The following is a 19695-nucleotide window of genomic DNA, read 5'->3' on the forward strand; positions in this document are numbered from 1 at the left end:
GTCATTAAAAGTCTCGGTGAGGTGATTACATTATTTTTTGTTGGATATGGTGATTGCCTGACACTTGTGTGGTGCAAATGTAACTTGCCACTTAACAACCCAAGCCTCAATGTTGTCCAGGTCTTGTTGCATAAGGACATAGACTGTTTCAGTATTTGAGGAGTCGCGAATTGTTATTTAACACAGTGCAATCATAAGCAAACACCCCCACTCCTGACCTTACATTGGACGGAAATCACTGAAGCAGCTGCAGATAGTTGAACCTGGGATACAACCTTGAGGAACTCCTGCAGTGATGTCCTGAGGCTGAGATAATTGGCTTCCAACAATCACAACCATCATTTTTTCTGCCAGGTGTGACTCTAACCAGTGGAACATTTTCCCCCTGATTCCCATTGACTTCCATTTTGTTAAAACTCTTTGATGCCACACTGCTGCCTTGATGTCAAGGCAGTCATTCTCACCTCATCTCTGGAATTCAGTTAACAGACACACATATGAAATAGGAACAGAAGTAGACCATTCAGCCCCTCAAGCCTTCTTCACCATTCAATGAGATCATAGCTGATCTTTTGATGTTTTGAATTCTACATTTCCATTATGCCCCAATAACCTTTGATTCTGTTGCCCAACAAGAATCTATCTACCACCCCTCTTAAATATACTCAATGACCCCCTTCACCTCCACCGCCTTCTGAGGTAAAGAGTTCCAAAGTCGCACAACCCTCTGTGAAAAAAAATCTTCTCATCTTTGTCCTAAAAGGGAACACCTAATTTTTAGAAGAGATAAATAGAATAAAAAGAATAGGCAGGGCAAGTCTGGTGCAATTGCTATTTGTCTGCATACTAATATGTTTTACCTATTCCATACAAGGAGAAAATTGGAGCCATTTGAAGGAGAAAAAATCAATTTAGTTGTTAAAATTGATGAATACTTAAGCAAATGCCACCAATTCTCTGAAGACGGCAGCAGCAATTTTGCATCAGAATTATATTAAGGGAAAAAACGTCAAAGTCACAAACTGTGGCGTATAAGTAAACTGTGTAAATGTGGAATTCAAAACTGTGCTTTATATGACATTATATTCAGTATTGTTAACTGTTTTGCACATCATTGTTCTGGGAATCTTGTTTTGTGACTACTAATAAAATATTATTCCCCAGAGTTTCATGGAGCCTTTTCTTCTTCATAAGATAACTGCCTCAAACTAATTTAACAGAAGGCAGTAGCTGTAGACAGGTAGGTTTTCTGAGCAGGCAATATACAAGCCATTGTTTGATTTGTGCTTGCAGGATGGGGAGGGAGAGTGAGAATTCAGAACAGTACAAATGTACTAGTGCAAGTGTATTTCATACCTTAGTGATGGCTCCACAGATGTGTCTGGAGCGAGAAGAAGTAACATCATTTCGAAATCAAACTACTTCACCCATTGACTGATGCAAAGGTCCAGCTGAAAGTTGCAAGTAGTAGCTATGGAAACCATCTCCTGGCATTCACTCTCATTGTTGTGACACAAAATCTCTTTTATTCTCCACAACCTTTATCAATTCTGAGCTGTTATTATGTACAAGAGCGTGATGGAATCAAACCCTTATGGCTCAATCAGTGTCTCATCATTGCCAATGGGTGCTGATGAAACACCACAGGCTTGAGAACATGCCTTTGATTGAAATGCTCTGCTGTAAAAAGCCAATCAAATAGATAAAATGAGCCCCTGTATCATCTAATTGTTAATTGGGCTGTAGATATTCCACAATGTTTGTCATCATCTAGCCTCAAATCTTAAAGCCTCCATTTTTTTTCCAAAATGAATTTTGCACATGTAGAGAATTAAAAATAAAATCCAAATGGTGAAAAGGTGGATCAAACAGTTGTGTACATTATGCAAGATGAAAGGCACTGTTCCTATTAATAATGAGTGCTGGCAGGAACAAGCTCTGATTGATCAGGGCATCCTATATTCATGCTACAAAGGAAAACATCCTTTGGTTCAAAGAAGAATGAAATTCACTATGTGAAAATAAGAGATTGAAATGATTTTGAAATGTCTAAACCATTGTGTATATCTCTTAATCTTCCAGCGATTCACAAATACTGTTGTTACGCTCTCCGATTGTCTGTCCAACATGGTAACCAGATGACTCGACATTTCTTCCATCTTAATAAAATTAAGCCACCTTTCTTTGTTTCCTGCTGTACCTGGCTGGTCGACTAGTGTGGAACACTGGCAGACTGTTCGGCAATACGATTGGCACCTTCCCCTGGATGCAGTCCATTACTAAGATTGATTTGTACAATATTGCCTAAACACATCTGTAGCTCTCGCCAACACCTACCACCATGCAAATCCTTGTTCTTTCACCGCCTGAACATTTGAACTTTCCACTGGTGCCTCAGCCAGCTGCCTGTCTCAATCCTTCACACACTGCATCTCACTCAGTACATCAGGAGGCAATGGTCCAGTTGTATTATCGCTAGACTATTAATCCAGAAACTCAACTAATGTTCTGGGGACCTAGCTTCGAATCCCGTCACGGTAGATGATGGAATTTGAATTCAATAAAAAATATCTGGAATTAAGAATCTACTGATGACCATGAAACTATTGTCGATTGTCAGAAAAACCCATCTGGTTCACTAATGTCCTTGAGGGAAGGAGATCTGCCATCCTTACCTGGTCTGTCCTACATGTGACTCCAGAGCAACAGCAATGTGGTTGACTCTCAACTGCCCTCCAAGGGCAATAAATGCTGGTCAGCCAGTGATGTTGATATCCCATGAATGAATAAAAAAACATTCTCATTCACACACAGTCCAACACCCTCACTGCACAGCCCTTGGCAAATTGCATGAGTGAATTCTTGGCATCATTTTCAGAACCCTCACCTTGCCTTGCCCCAAATACCATTAGAACCTACGCCATTCTTATATAATAGATAATAAAAACAGACAATGCTGGATAAACTCAGCAGGTCTGGCAGCATCTGTGGAGAGAGAACTTGAGTTAATGGCCAGAATCCTACGGCCGTCCACGCTGGCGGGATTTTCGCATCCCGCTGCAGTGAATGGAGATTTGGCTGGGCGCTAAATTCTCCGACCTCGCTGCAGTGAGAGAGTGGCGTGAACGGCCAGTAAGATCACGGTCATCGTTTCAGATGTAGATGACCCTTTTACAGAACGACTCTATTCTTATGTTAGTTTAACACTAGGGTAATCCTTGTTGCCCTTATTCCAGCCTACCTTCAACAGCCGTTCTTTCAACAACATTGCCCTGTCCTCTGAAGCTTTGTGCCACCTTGGCACTTCTTTTACTGCCTTCAAAAATTTTCACAAACCATTTCTCCTCAGCTGCGCCATTAACCCAACCCCCCCACAAAATAGCCTGTCTGCCTATCCTTTTCCCTTCAGCACCCTTTATCGCTTTGTTAGTAGAAAGACCTTGAGATGTCATCTTGCAGGGGAGGAGCAGTTTAGAAATGTAGATTGTTGCTCTGGGATTATTCCCATCATGATGTAAACACAACTCTGTCATGTCTTAGGCAGGAAAGCGTTTGACAATGTGATCTTTATTCTATCATATTGGACTTTTTAGGACAATTAAGCATTGTGCTGTTTAGTATTGTATTACACCATTAAATTATCTGTCCTTAGGAACAGCAATGAAATAATGAAATAGACTTCAGTCATCTGCAACTAAGACACGTGGGTAAAGTCATAGAAGCTGCACTCCAACAGAGAGTCACATTTGAAGGGATTGTGCTCAGTGCTGGGCCTCCAACACCGCAGCATAAGTTCTTTGATCAGTGCTCACTTTGGGCAGAATTGTCCCAGTTCTGCAGAGATGGTTTGGAAGGCAAGACAGGGAATAAAGTTTGAAAATAGTGTGTAAGGTTGGCCACCTGACACGTTCCTGTCTCTGAGCGATCCTGCTGGAGTGTGGTCAATGTGGCAGAGGCTATACCCGCCTGGCAGCAGCACGTCACCAATTAGGTCCATTAGTAAACCAAATGGGGGAAAGGCGAAGATACCACTGAAATCTTCCCAATGGCCGACAGGACTCCAGACAAGACCCCCTACTCACACACACTGAGCCAGAGACTGGGATTGAATTGGAGATGGCTTCCTGCTGGCATGCCAGGATGCTATTACCAACTCCTCGCAATCATCCCAGCATGGAAAATGACAGCTACAGCCAGGGCCACAAACCTTCCTGTGGAGGGTTTTCCCTTCCACAATGATAAGGTGACAGCAATGGCCATGTGTGATATTAATTTTTCACGATGCTGTAAAGAGCATTTTGATGCAGTCTCCCAGGCTCCTGTTTGTATCAGCAGCGCCTGCCTCTCCGATGGAGCTCGCAGCTGGACCTTGTGGAAGGTCTTTTTGGCCTCTCATTTCCCTTATCTGCCCACCATCATTAATTTAACGGTGTTCGCTGAGGTGACTCCTTAATCATCTTCCTCCGAGAAGATCATGACTGATAACCTACTAAGCCACCTCTGCATTCCTGATCCAAAATTGAGGCTGACTTTGGGATAACAATCCAAGCAGGACCCTCAGAAGTTTCTCTAATAATTTCCCTACCACTGACATGAGTCTCACTGGTCTGTAGTTCCCTGGTTTGTTCTCCAGTCGTCTGGCACCTCCCCCGTGGCCAGAGAGGAATTGAAAATTTGGGTCCGAGCCCCTGCAATCTCCTCCCTTGCCTCCCACAGAAGCCTAGGGTACAAGAGAGTTTTTAGGGAGAAGGTAACGGAAGGATCTGCTGAAGGTGAAGTGAAGGGAAGGATGCAGTGGGTCACAATCAGAGGAATCAACAACATCAAAGGAATTGTAAGATTGGAGAAAATCACAGAGGTATTGTGGGATGCAGCTACAGGGAATTGTAGATGAGCATGAGGAATTTTAAAATTCAAATCATTAGGGGATATGGAAGCAAGTTAGGGTTGGGGTCTGATGGGCAAGTAAAACTTTTTGATGGGACAGAATTTGGGAAATTAGGTTTTGGATGAATTGGAGTTTACCAAGATCAATTCAAGAACCTGACAGGAGGTCATTGCACAATTCAAAACTAGAGGTGAGCAAGATAAGAATAAGGAAATTGGTGGCATTGGGGCTAATGTAGGCAGTGTGGCAAGGTCAAATTATACAATCAAGGATATGGGATTTGAAGGTCAGCTGTGGGTCATACAGAATATTGAGATTGTAGGCAATTGAATTCTAGTAAGCCCTAGTAAACGATTAGTGAGAGAATGGAGGCTCATTTTGTGAAAATTTCACCATACGCAAGACTTACAATGAGAAAGCACAGAGGAAGCCACGGGATTGAAAGAAGTAGCAGAGAGAAAGGGCTGGATATTATCAGTTACTGAAATTGGGGAATGATTCTGTTTCTGTAGTGTAGTGGTTATCATGTTCGCCTAACACGCGAAAGGCCCCTGGTTCAAAACCAAGCAGGAACAATCCAAATCTTTTCTGGGCAGCACAGTGGCACAATAGTTAGCTGCCTCATAGCGTCAGGGACCCAGGTTCAATTCTGGTCTTGGGTGACTGCCTGCATGGAGTTTGCACGTTCTCCCCATGTCTGCGTGGGCTTCCTCTGGGCGCTCCAGTTTCCTCCCATAATCCAAGATGTGTGGGTTAGGTGTATTGGCCATGCTAAATTGCCCCTTAGTGTCAGGGAGATTAGCAGGGTAAATACGTGGGGTTACGGAGATAGGGCCTGGGTGGGATTGTTGTCGGTGCAGCTTCGTTGGGCTCAATGGCCTCCTTCTGCACTGTATGTATGGAGAATAGATGGTTTTAGCAAGGGGCAGAATGTAAGTGAGGAGGAGAAGAACGCTGAGGATGAATGATTGAGGAGCTCCAAAGGTGACCAACTGGAGAATGTTAGAGAATGAATTTCTGGAGATGATCTGGAGGCACTGGGTTAGATAGAGTGGGACAATGCAAGAGCAGTACCAGACTCATATCAATCATTAAAACAGTTCCTATTGCAGCCAGAGGTTAAAAGCAAATCAACAATCATGGAAGAGACTATAGATCATATCTTATCTACTCCTGTTATCCAAATAATAACTATTCTGATGATCTGATTATTGGGAAGAAGATATTTGATCAGCAAGTGTGCTTGTTGGACTTAAAAGAACAGGCAAGAATTTCTACTAGTTAGTTCCCAAGTCCAGGTGAGATAGTGAAGAGCGCCTCTGCTCCAAACATGGCTCATACAAATTAGAGTTGAAAGATTGTGGAAATAACAGCAACATGTTTGAAATATAAACAAAAAGTGCTGCATGAGCGCATCAGGCAGCTCCTGTGGAGAGAGAAACAGAGTTAATGGCTGGTATTTACTGCCGGGGCAGGCGAGGGCCGCAGAACGGAATTCTCCGTTGGCCTCGGGTGGGATTTTATGAGCCTCGCCTGAGCGAGGTTGTAAAATACCGGCCAATATCTCGAGTCTGTATGACTCTTCTTCAGAGCTGCAGAGGGGAGCTCCAAAGGACTCAGAACATTAACTCCGTTTCTCTCTCCATAGATACTGCCAGACCTGCTGAGTGTACCAGCATTTTCTGTTTTTATATCAGATTCCCAGCATTGCAGTAGTTTGCCTTTATAACAACAATTCTGGCCCATTCATGATCTTAGAACTGCTGAGGCATAGAGCAACTCTTGTGTCATACTGCACAACTAGTTACTTGGAGCAGGGTTTAACGACATGTCCCAGTTGAGTTTGGTGGCAGGCGTGGGGGGGGGGGGGGGGGGATTTAATCAGGCGGGAAGGCAGTGGGTGGGTAACCTGCTGCTTTCCCACCATTATCCTGATTAACTTGATGATGGGAAGGTCCATAAACAATTGAGAACCTTAAGGGGCCATTGATACCCAATTAAAGGCCTCATCCTGCCATGACTGATATTAACTATGAGGTCTTGATATGTAGGGAGCATGAGCAAATCTTGAAAATGTGAGCAGTATCTAGTGGTAGGAAAGTTCAAGTGAAGTGCCAATCCAACAATAATTGCCGCTGTGAGAAAGATCTGGGCTTATGAGTCCAGACTTCTTTAATTTTGTTGTTATACTGAACCTTTACACTGGATTATTTCATTCTGCTTGTCCCACACTCTTGAGTAAAAGCAGCTGAAAGGTGCCTTGATGGGAAATTGTGGAATTATGTCTTCACTGACCAAGTATTTCTTACCACAAGGATTTGGAAAGGAACCAAATCATAAAAAGGTAAACTTCAACAGAAATCTAGCCTAGCATGAAAACAAGCTGTCTGTTGTGTGAGAACTAAAAGATAAGCACCTTAGCAGAATTCCAGAGGCCCAGATAGAGGAGAGAGAAAACAATTGTTCCTTGAATCCCAGACAAGATACTTAGGTGCCAAGGCCACCGTGTTTTCCATGCTTTGACCAGGCAGAGAAATGTTTCGGAACAGATAGGAGTGTGGGATCTTAGAGAGTCTGTCCTGGCTTGGGTGGGCACATGATACTATGATGACTTTTGTGATTAGGCTTTTCAAATAATAGTGATTGGGTTAAATTGAGCTCCATAGGCTTTGCTGTGTAAAGGAAATAAAGGAGGTTCCTTGAGCATGGAGGTTGTAGATGTGCAATCTCTTCCTCTAGAGGTTGAGGGCTGCATCTGGAATGTTGCGTTGACTGACACAAAAGTACCTGGAGTACAGCCAGGAAGTAGTTACGTGGAAATCATGCTTCTCCCCATTACTTAAAGTGATTGCACTGCAAACAAGCACACGGCTCATTTCCCCTCAGGTATCAATGTTGGCCAGGTGATTTCCTGGAGAAAGGCAGACTTGCTCCCAGCTCAAAGGTGAACTTGTGACCCCGCTTTAAAAGAAAAATCCCAAGTGTCCAAATAATACAATATCTTTCCACATTTGAAAAGAAAAATCCAATTTTGAAAGATATAATTTGCACAGCGTTAAATGCATTAACAGTGGATGGTGAATAAATAAGTCTGAAGCTGTCTTTTATATTAAGCAGGTTTATTCTCAAAAGCAAGTAATAAACTCTTTCTATTCCCTTCACCCTAATGTTCCAGTTGTGTTCATATATAGGTGATCGAGTGCTTTTCGCCTGTCTTTAACAATGCAGTTGGCTTAACAATGTAATTGCCAAACGATTCAATTGCTGATACATTGACACAAAGCATATTAGTGCCCACAGCACGAATGTTTGAAAGTTTAAAAGCTCTGGGAAGAGAAACAACTGGTAAATGAAGACTTCTTTGAATTCTGTATGTACATTCGAAATTTCTGAACTATTGGGTCAATTGAGGCAGTGTGACACAATGCTTACAATGGTAACTGCACTGGGGCAGTGTGGGCCAGCAGGGTTGATAGAAATAATTTCCTGTTTGGGAAGACAATTCCAAAGACAAAAGCAGAGATACTTAAAGTTGAAACTGTTACTGAGGTTTATAAGTTCATAAGATATAGGAGCAGAATTAGACCATTCGGCCCATCAAGCCATTCGATCATGGCTGATATGCTCCTCATCCCCATTTTCCTGCCTTCTCCCCATAACCCTTCAACCACTTAAAAATCTGTCTAACCCCTCTTTAAATTTACTTACCATCCACCGCACTTTGGGGTACCGAACTCCACAAGTTCACAACCCCTTGAGAGAAGTAGTTTCTCCTCAACCCTGTTTATAATTTGCTACCCCCTTATCCTAAGACTATGACCTCTTGTCCTAGAATGCCCCACCAGCGGAAGCATCTGCTCCACGTCTACGTTATCCATACCATTTATCATCTTGTATACCTCAATTTGATTTCCCCTCATTCTTCTAAATTCCAGACAGTATAGGCCTAAACTGTTCAATCTCTCTTCATACGACAAACCCCTCATCTCTGCAATCAATCTAGTGAACCTCCCTCTGAACTGCCTCCAATGTCACTACATCTTTCCTCAAATAAGGGTACGAAAACTGTGCGCGATACTCCAGGTGCGGCCTCACCAATGCCTTGTATAGTTGCAACAATACATCCTTGCCTTTATATTCTATTCCTTTAACAATAAATGCCAACATTCTATTCACTTTCTATATTATCTGCTGTACCTGCATGGTAGTTTTCTGTGACTCATGAACGAGGACACTCAGATCCCTCTGCACTGAAGCTTTCATGCTGAGAAAAATTAAACATAAAAATTACTGGTGAAAGTAAACACGACGGATACTCAAGGTAAAATACTGCGGATGCTGGAACCTGAAACAAAAACAAAAAATGTTGGAAAATCTCAACAGGTCTGACAGCATCTGTGGAGAGAAAATAGAGCCAACGTTTCGAGTCAGGATGATGCTTCGTCAGCGCTCGAAACGTTGGTTCGATTCTCAGTCCACAGATGCAATCAGACCTGCTGAGATTTTCCAGCATTTTCTGTTTTTGTGAAGGATGTTCAGTTTTTGTGGGTCGGTGAATTTTGCAAATTTCCCGACTCTGCGTGCTTAAGAGTTTACAACATTTCTTTTATTTGAAAGTATGTCTTTTTTTAAAATGCATGTTTGCGTGCCGGTGACAATGGGCCAGTGCAACCACTAGGTGAACTAGGCGGTTGCCTAAGACAGCAAAACTTAGAGGTGGCAAAAATTGCCGTGTTTTTAAAAATAATCAGAGCTGAAAGTCAGCCGGAATACCAAAAAGCACTGGAGGGGGTGCAGAGAAGTTTCACTGGGTTGATTCCGGAGTTGAGAGGGTTGGCTTATGAGGGGAGACTGAGTGGACTGGGACTATACTCATTGGAATTCAGAAGAATGAGGGGAGATCTTATAGAAACATATAAGATTATGAAGGGAATAGATAAGATAGAAGCAGGGAGGTTGTTTCCACTGGCGGGTGAAACTAGAACTAGGGGGCATGGCCTCAAAATAAGGGGGAGCAGATTTAGGACTGAGTTGAGGAGGAACTTCTTCACCCAAAGGGTTGTGAATCTGTGGAATTCCCTGCCCAGTGAAGCAATTGAGGCTACCTCGTTGAATGTTTTTAAGGCAAGGATAGATAAATTTTTGAACAGTAAAGGAATTAAGGGTTATGGTGAGCACGCGGGTATGTGGAGCTGAGTCCACGAAAAGATCAGCCATGATCTTATTGAATGGCGGAGCAGGCTCCAGGGGCCAGATGGCCTATTCCTGCCCCTAGTTCTTATGTAAGCTCAGCATCATTCTCCCAGTGACTAAAGAAAGCATTCTGGAAGATTTTAGAGCAATGTTGTAATAACTCAATCCTATAATTCATCATCAGCAATCAAAGGGAAAGAAATGCCATGTTATTATAATGATATAATACCTTGGACTTGTTTAGTGTACAAGACACAAGGCACCAATTGCTCATAAGAGGTTTGGTAAACATTGTGAGTGTTAATTTATTAAGTCTAGACACATGATAACAGCTACGATTAGTTATAAAGCGTGACTACATCAGAGTTGTGTGTATGTGTTCTGCTCAAAGCAAAAGTGAAACTAAGACTGGATCACATGACATGTTTCCCTTCTAATGATGTCATGCTGATATCGCTTAAAGGCATATTGCAATTTTCTCTTTAAAGATACTTGCATCCTTCCAAAGGAAAATAATTATACACAACACATGTTCATGTTTAGCTCCATTAAAGTGCAGAGAACTGATGAATCTATGAATTTCTAAAGAATAAAGTTAACCTACTGATACACCCAATCTTATCATGGGAACATTGTCTGGAGATTTCTTTCATTATTCAAAGATCAGTGGGATTGTAATTCCTGAATGTTGTTCCTGGTTGCATTTGGGATGTTGTCCTAGATGAAGTGACTTAGTCACTTCCTCGAGGAAGTGACGAAGATGATTGATGAGGGTAGGGCAGTGGATGTTGTCTACATGGATTTCAGTAAGGCCTTTGGCAAGGTTCCTCATGGCAGACTGGTGCAGAAGGTGAAGTCGCATGGGATCAGAGGTGAGCTGACAAGGTGGATACAGAACTGGCTTGATTATAGAAGACAGAGGATAGCAGTGGAAGAGTGCGTTTCTGAATGGAGGGCTGTGACAAGTAGCGTTCCTCAGGGATCAGTGCTGGGACCTTTGCTGTTTGTAATATATATAAATGATTTGCAGGAAAATGTAACTGGTTTGATTAGTAAGTTTGCAGACGACACAAAGATTGGTGGATTTGCAGATGGCGATGAGAACCATCGGAGGATACAGCAGGACATAGATCGGTTGGAGATTTGGGCGAGAGATGGCAGATGGAGTTTAATCTGGACAAATGTGAGGTAATGCATTTTGGAAAGTCTAATACAGATAAGAAATATACAGTAAATGGCAGAACCATTCAGAGCATTGATAGGCAGAGGGATTTGGGTGTACAGGTACACAGGTCACTGAAAGTGGCAACACAGGTGGAGAAGGTAGTCATGCTTGCCTTTATCGGCCGGGGCATTGAATTTAAAAATTGGCAAGTCATGTTGCACCTTTATAGAACCTTAGTTCGGCCGCATTTGGAATATAGTGTTCAATTCTGGTCGCCACACTACCAGAAGGATGTGGAGCCTTTGGAGAGGGTACAGAAAAGATTTACCAGGATGTTGCCTGATATGGAGGGCATTAGCTATGAGGAGAGGTTGGAGAAACTTGGTTTGTTCTCACTGGAACATCGGAGCTTGAGGGGCGACCTGATAGAAGTCTACAAGATTGAGGGGCATGGACAGAGTGGATAGTCAGAAGCTCTTTCCCAGAGTGGAAGAGTCAATTACTAGGGGGCATAGGTTTAAGGTGCGAGGGGCAAGGTTTAAAGGAGATGTATGAGGCAACTTCTTTACACAGAGGGTGATGAGTGCCTGGAACTCGCTACCGGGGGAGGTAGTGGAAGCAGATAAGAGAGTGACTTTTAAGGGGGGTCTTGACAAATACATGAATAGAATGGGAATAGGGGGATATGGTCCCCGGAAGGGTAGGCGGTTTTAGTTCAGTCGGGCAGCATGGTCGGCGCAGGCTTGGAGAACCGAAGGGCCTGTTCCTGTACTGTAATTTTCTTTGTTCTTTGTTCTTTGGAATAGGACTGTACAGTGATTCAAGAGCTGGAACGGATGTGATGTGTTCTTGGTTACATCTCACTGTTGTGCCTATTTGTGTTGCAACTTCATAGGACCTTGATTCTTGAACAAATCCCTGTCCCCTCGGCTGGTTGCCACATGCTACCTTCTGCCACCTGGATGCAATCTTGTTGTCCTAACCATTCTTGGACTTTCAGATGATCTTTTGCTAAGATGACCTGAAAATCCAAGAATGGTTTGTTGTCATTTGTGGTATGATATTTGGATATATGGTGTTAGTGTGCAGATGTGAGTTGTGGCATGTGAAGTAACTCAATGTTGATTTGCATGGTACTTTTACACTGAAGGACCGATCTCATGCTTGGTTACTTGATAAAACAGAACAACATGAAATGGTTAATGTGGTCAGTGGAGTCAGACAACACTTTGGGCAGTAACTTCTGATCTCCCCAGCGTCAGATTGGGGCAGCCACCCAATAGGTGTGCTGGAGAATCCCTCCTGGAATGTAACAGCCTAGGATTGCATGGCAATTACTCAGAAGTTCAAACTTCCCCGGGCAATTGCCCTGCCCCGGGAACCATGTGAATATGCAATTTAAATCAGAAACACTGGATAATTCCAACAGGGTTGCACCCAGAAAAAGTTAGAAGAATTCAAACCGCTTTGAATTTCTGGGCCACTAATGTACAGACCCAGACTGAACTCACACAGGGCTCCCTCCACACCCTGACGCCCCAGGGGTCTCCAACAACCCTCGGCTACCTGTGACATGATTCCCACCCCTGCTACTCCAACAGGCCTGATCTGACCCGACCAGAAACCCTCCCGCCCCTGAAAACCGCCCCCACCCCCACCCCCCCATCCCGACTGCACACGCGCACATACCCCACTCCCTGCCAGCCCAGCCAGCCCCACTGCCAACCCACTCCCCCCTTCCCCCCACCTCACCCCACAGGCCTGAACCAACCCACCCTCCACCCCGGAATGTCCTCTTATACTTTATTTGCAGAGCAAAACCTATGGGGACTGTATTGGGCGGCACGGTGGCACAGGGGGTTAGCACTGCTGCCTCACAGAGCCAGGGACCTGGGTTCAATTTCTGGCTTGGGTCTGCACGTTCTCCCCATGTCTGCATGGGTTTGCTCTGGTTTCCTCCCATTGTCCGAAAGACGTGCTGGTTAGGTGCATTGGCTATGCTAAATTCTCCCTCGGTGTACCCAAACAGGCGCCGGAGTGTGGCGACTAGGGGATTTTCACAGTAACTTCGTTGCAGTGTTAATGTAAGCTTACTTGTGACACTAATAAATAAACTTAAACTTTAATCCAATCATTCTGCAAGAGTTCATGGTCCTTTCATTTGATCTGGGGGATGTAACAGAAGCGTTACTGATGAAATTTCTCTAGCGCTCCTGTGTGTGTTGCTGACATACATTCCAGGTCCCACTGAAGTATAAGACATTGCAGTCTATTGGTTGGGTTCATAAGCATGCTGAGGAAGTTGATTATCATTTCCACGCGGGCTATGATGCCAATGGAAAGCCCAGCTCCAAGTTGGCTCCAGGTTCTTCCATTCTCCTTTACAGTAAATAGAAACTACCTGGCAGCCCTGCCAACATGACAAACATTTATGTCCACATATTCATCAGCCTGTACCTCTACCCCCATCAAAGGCCTCATCTGAGTCCTCTGCAGCAGAAGACATGTGTGGCCTCACCCTCCTGCAAGCTGTGTTACCCTTTCACTCAGCCCTAGCTGCAGGTACTCGCACTCTCTGTCTCACGACCTGCAGATTTTGCTTGAAAGCCACCCTCTAATATACACATGGGGAAGGATATTTTGGATTGCAAGGTCTCCCACACCACCAACTGATAGAGTGAGAGGCAGGAAACACATCCCCATGGATCACAGCAGCTTCCCAGCACTGAGGACTGCAGTCAGGACTGCCACCTCTCACCTCACCAAAGATCCTGTCCCAGAGAGCTTCTGCTCAATGTAATTGGCTGGCAGGGCACAATTGGTAACAGCGAGCAGAACTGGGACTGCAAGCGGTCCCAAGATACTAAATTCCAGATTCCCAGATTGGGTAAGTACAGGAGGTCACACAAGGGGGAGGGGAGACCCAGGGAGGTAGGGGGATAAGATTGGGGGTCTTGATGCGGAGGCCAGGAGTGAGGGTGCACCTGCGTAACAATTCGGTTACGTTTACTTTAGCGATGGAAAGGGATAGGTATATACCGCATGGCAAGAGTTATAGCTGGGGGAAAGGAAATTATGATGCGAATGGACGAGATTTGTTCTCTGTTTTGATCTGTTTTGGATCTGTTTTGGTGCCACTGCTGTTTGTCATTTTTATAAATGACCTGGATGAGGGCGTAGAAGGATGGGTTCGTAAATTTGCGGATGACATTAAAGTCGGTGGAGTTGTGGACAGTGCAGAAGGATGTTGCAGGTTACAGAGGGATATAGATAAGCTGCAGAGTTGGGCTGAGAGGTGGCAAATGGAGTTTAATGCGGAAAAGTGTGAGGTGATTCACTTTGGAAGGAGTAACAGGAATACAGAGTACTGGGCTAATGGTAAGATACTTGATAGTGTGGATGAGCAGAGAGATCTCGGTGTCCATGTGCATAGATCCCTGAAAGTTGGCACCCAGGTTGATAGGGTTGTTAAGAAGGCATATGGTGTGTTAGCTTTTATTGGTGAGGGATTGAGTTTCGGAGTCATGAGATCATGTTGCAGCTGTACAAAACTCTGGTGCGGCCGCACTTGGAGTATTGCGTACAGTTCTGGTCGCCGCATTATAGAAAGGATGTGGGCGGCACGGTAGCACAGTGGTTAGCACTGCTGCTTCACAGCTCCAGGGACCTGGGTTTGATTCCCGGCTTGGGTCACTGTCTGTGTGGAGTTTGCACATTCTCCTCGTGTCTGCGTGGGTTTCCTCCGGGTGCTCCGGTTTCCTCCCACAGTCCAAAGATGTGCGGGTTAGGTTGATTGGCCATGCTAAAAATTGCCCTTAGTGTCCTGAGATGCGTAGGTTAGAGGGATTAGTGGGTAAATATGTAGGGATATGGGGGTAGGGCCTGGGTGGGATTGTGGTCGGTGCAGACTCGATGGGCCGAATGGCCTCTTTCTGTACTGTAGGGTTTCTATGATTTCTATGATTTCTATGATTTAGGATGCATAGGATATGGAAGGAAACTGCAGGGGATGGGCACAATTGAAATGTGGAGCTTGTTCAAGGAACAGCTACTGCGTGTCCTTGATAAGTATGTACCTGTCAGGCAGGGAGGAAGTGGTCGAGCGAGGGAACCCTGGTTTACTAAAGAAGTTGAATCTCTTGTGAAGAGGAAGAAGGAGACTTATGTAAAGGTGAGATGTGAAGGCTCAGTTAGGGCGCTTGAGAGTTACAAGTTAGCCAGGAAGGACCTAAAGAGAGAGTTAAGAAGAGCCAGGAGGGGACATGAGAAGTCTTTGGCAGGTAGGATCAAGGAAAACCATAAAGTTTTCTATAGGTATGTCAGGAATAAAAGAATGACTAGGGTAAGATTAGGGCCAGTCAAAGACAGTAGTGGGAAGTTGTGCGTGGAGTCCAAAGAGATAGGAGAGGCGCTAAATGAATATTTTTCATCAGTATTCACACAGGAAAAAGACAATGTTGTTCAGGGGAATACTGAGATGCAGGCTATTGGACTAGATGGGATTGAGGTTAATAAGGAGGAGGTGTTAGCAATTCTGGAAAGTGTGAAAATAGATAGGTCCCTTGGGCCAGATGGGATTTATCCTAGGATTCTCTGGGAGGCTAGGGAGGAGATTGCAGAGCCTTTGGCTTTGATCTTTAGTCGTCATTGTCTACAGGAATAGTGTCAGAAGACTGAAGGATAGCAAATGTTGTCCCCTTGTTCAAGAAGGGGAGTAGAGACAACCCTGGTAATTATAGACCAGTGAGCCTTACTTCTGCTGTGGGCAAAGTTTTGGAAAGGATTATAAGAGATAGGATTTATAAGCATCTAGAAAGGAATAATTTGATTAGGGATAGTCAACACGGTTTTGTAAAGGGTAGGTTGTGCCTCACAAACCTTATTGAGTTCTTTGAGAAGGTGACCAAAGAGGTGGATGAGGGTAAAGCAGTTGATGTGGTGTATATGGATTTCAGTAAAGCGTTTGATAAGGTAGGCTATTGCACAAAATACGGACACATGGGATTGAGGGTGTTTTAGCGGTTTGGATCAGGAATTGGCTAGCTGTAAGAAGACAGAGGGTGGTGGTTGATGGGAAATGTTCATCCTGGAGTTCAGTTACTAGTGGTGTGCCGCAAGGATCTGTTTTGGGGCCACTGCTGTTTGTCATTTTTATAAATGACCTGGATGAGGGCGTAGAAGGATGCGTTAGTAAATTTGCGGATGACATTAAAGTCGGTGGAGTTGTGGACAGTGCGGAAGGATGTTGCAGGTTACAGAGGGATATAGATAAGCTGCAGAGTTGGGCTGAGAGGTGGCAAATGGAGTTTAATGCGGAAAAGTGTGAGGTGATTCACTTTGGAAGGAGTAACAGGAATACAGAGTACTGGGCTAATGGTAAGATATTTGATAGTGTGGATGAGCAGAGAGATCTCGGTGTCCATGTGCATAGATCCTTGAAAGTTGGCACCCAGGTTGATAGGGTTGTTAAGAAGGCATATGGTGTGTTAGCTTTTATTGGTGAGGGATTGAGTTTTGGAGCCATGAGATCATGTTGCAGCTGTACAAAACTCTGGTGCGGCCGCACTTGGAGTATTGCGTACAGTTCTGGTCGCCGCATTATAGAAAGGATGTGGAAGCATTGGAAAGGGTGCAGAGGAGATTTACCAGGATGTTGCCTGGTATGGTGGGAAGGTCTTATGAGGAAAGGCTGAGGGACTTGAGGTTGTTTTCGTTAGAGAGAAGAAGGTTAAGAGGTGACTTAATAGAGGCATACAAGATGATCAGAGGATTAGATAGGGTGGTCAGTGAGAGCCTTTTTCCTCAGATGGTGATAGCTAGCACGAGGGGACATAGCTTTAAATTGAGGGGTGATAGATATAGGACAGATGTCAGAGGTAGGTTCTTTACTCAGAGAGTAGTGAGGGCGTGGAATGCCCTGCCTGCAACAGTAGTGGACTCGCCAACATTAAGGGCATTTAAATGGTCATTGGATAAACATATGGATGATATTGGAATAGTGTAGGTTAGATGGGCTTTAGATTGGTTTCACAGGTCGGCGCAACATCGAGGGCCGAAGGACCTGTACTTGCGCTGTCATGTTCTATGTTCTATGGTCTATGCATGGGTCAAACCTTGGAGGGGGCACCCAATATGGAAAAGGATTGTTGAGGGAGGCCCAAGCAGCGTGACCCACCAGGCTTCCAATCCGCTACTGAACTCTTCCCACCAGCCTCAGATTTGAGGCCATGTGGGAAATGGCCCATTGGCCGCTTACGGGCTTCAACTGGGGGGAGGGCTTTTGGGCCACTCCAGGCCTCATGCTCCACATAAAATTATGGACAGGTTGGGGCCAGCAGGAAGGCCAATCTGGGGAATTTTACGTTCCCTCTGCATTGGCAGAGTCTGGATGGGCTCCTGATCCCTGTGATAGGCAACAACCTTCCTGCTTTTCACTTCCTGCACTGAGACTTGCGATTAGCTCTGGGAAATCTTGGTTTCTGCTCTTTGCCGATTTCTGTCAAAGGTAAAACACCCTTTTATGATGACTTTCAGCAGCTGCTCCAGTCAAAATGCATCTCCCCATTAAGAGGTGTAGACTGGTTTCAAGTAGTGTGGGCAACTTGAGCTAATGCTAGTCTCTCACGGTTTTGCACCCTTTGCTCTGCCAGGCAGCCACTTCACAGAGCACTAAGCACTGGCTTCCCACTACAATCATTTAGATTAGTGGGCAACACAAAGTCTCTGTGCCTGTTTTCAGGTGTTGCCCAGTTTTGTGCTCACAATCTGTCCTGTTAATTTAGGAGAGCTGGGTTTCGTCAATGCAATATAAGACTGAATCTGAAAAAGAGATTTGACAAAGTGTTGCACTGATGATAAGCATATACAACAAGCCTTGCGTAACAACATGACCTTAACTGTCACCTGACCCATTGGGAACTTAACTCAGATTAGTTCAACAATATTTTAATTTGACCAATATGTTGTAAAAGAAAATAGAAAATAAATTATTCTCTGATAAAGATTAACTCTCCTCCTTTGGAAAGAAGAAGCAATGGAAGTCTGAGTGATTTAATGCTCCATTAAGCACATTCTTATGCAGAAGTTGTCCACACACAGCACAACTGTAACAGCAACTCACACTAATATCTTTCTCTCCATCTTCAAAAGCCTCCTCCCACTGCTCCAACTACACCTCCAGCCACTTGCCTCAACTCCTCTCTTTTAACTGTCCCGATCCCTCACTTTTCTTCAGATATTAACTTATTAACTCCCCCTCACTTTCTATTGGTGAATGATTCACACTCTCCTCAGCAATGCTTCACCAAATTGCCTTGTTCGTCTTAAGAAAATTTATAGGCTGTCAACTTCCATTAATAATTCTTCATGTTCACTGAAACACTAAGCAAAGGACTGGCATTCTTATTAGCCTTACTGGATACAGTCAACATTTCAGACTGTCACTTGCTGAGGATGTTATTACCCTGATGTAGGCCAGCTAACATGGCATGACTTATTCCTGAGATGGAGATCAGCAGCTGCTCCAGTCAAAATGCATCTCCCCATTAAGAGGTGTAGACTGGTTTCAAGTAGTGTGGGCAACTTGAGCTAATGCTAGTCTCTCACGGTTTTGCACCCTTTGCTCTGCCAGGCAACCACTTCACAGAGCACTAAGCACTGGCTTAGCTTATTAGTGATTCTCTAAACCCAGGTTCAATATTCCTCCTTGCCTGGACATTTTCTTAGAGAGATTGGTAGAATGTTTGATTTGATGTGATTTGATTTGATTTATTGTTGTCACATGTATTAGTATCCAGTGAAAAGTAATGTTTCTTGCACGCTATACAGACAAAGCATACCGTTCATAGAGAAGGAAAGGAGAGAGTGCAGAATGTAGTGTTACAGTTATACCTAGGGTGTAGAGAAAGATCAACTTCGTGCAAGATAGGTCCACTCAAAAGTCTGATGGCAGCAGGGAAGAAACTATTCTTGAATCAGTTGGTACGTGACCTCAGACTTTTCTATCTTTTTCCCAACAGAAGAAGGTGGAAGAGAGAATGTCCGGAGTGCGTGGGGTGCTTAATTATGCTGGGTGCATTGCCGAGGCAGCGGGAAGTGTCCACAGAGTCAATGGATGGGAGGCTGGTGTTTGTGATTTACTGGGCTTCATTCACGACCCTTTGTAGTTTCTTACGGATTGGGCAGAGCAGGAGCCATACCAAGCTGTGATAAAACCAGAAAGAATGCTTTCTATGGTGATTCTGTAAAAATTGATGAGTGTCGTAGCTGACATGCCAAATTTCTTCTGAGAAAGTAGAGACATTGGTGGACTTTCTTAACTACACTTGGAGACAGCAAACAAATTTACTTCCAGGTTGAATTTCACTGGCAAGTGGATGAATGTCAAGCTTGCATCTGCCGTTACTGTGTTTATTTTCATGTTGTGGTTTGAACTGTGTCAGTGATGCTG

At 44.2% G+C, this 19695-nt stretch overlaps 1 non-coding gene across 1 annotated transcript; it reads left to right on the top strand.

Annotated features, from left to right (window-relative positions):
* Positions 1 to 5390: 5390 nt before the first annotated feature.
* On the top strand, positions 5391 to 5463 carry trnav-aac (transfer RNA valine (anticodon AAC)). Its single transcript has one exon. It is a non-coding gene; the product is annotated as a tRNA-Val (tRNA).
* The last annotated feature ends 14232 nt before the right edge of the window (positions 5464 to 19695 follow it).

The sequence above is a fragment of the Mustelus asterias genome, chromosome 11 (assembly GCF_964213995.1).
Source record: "Mustelus asterias chromosome 11, sMusAst1.hap1.1, whole genome shotgun sequence".
NCBI lineage: Eukaryota > Metazoa > Chordata > Chondrichthyes > Carcharhiniformes > Triakidae > Mustelus > Mustelus asterias.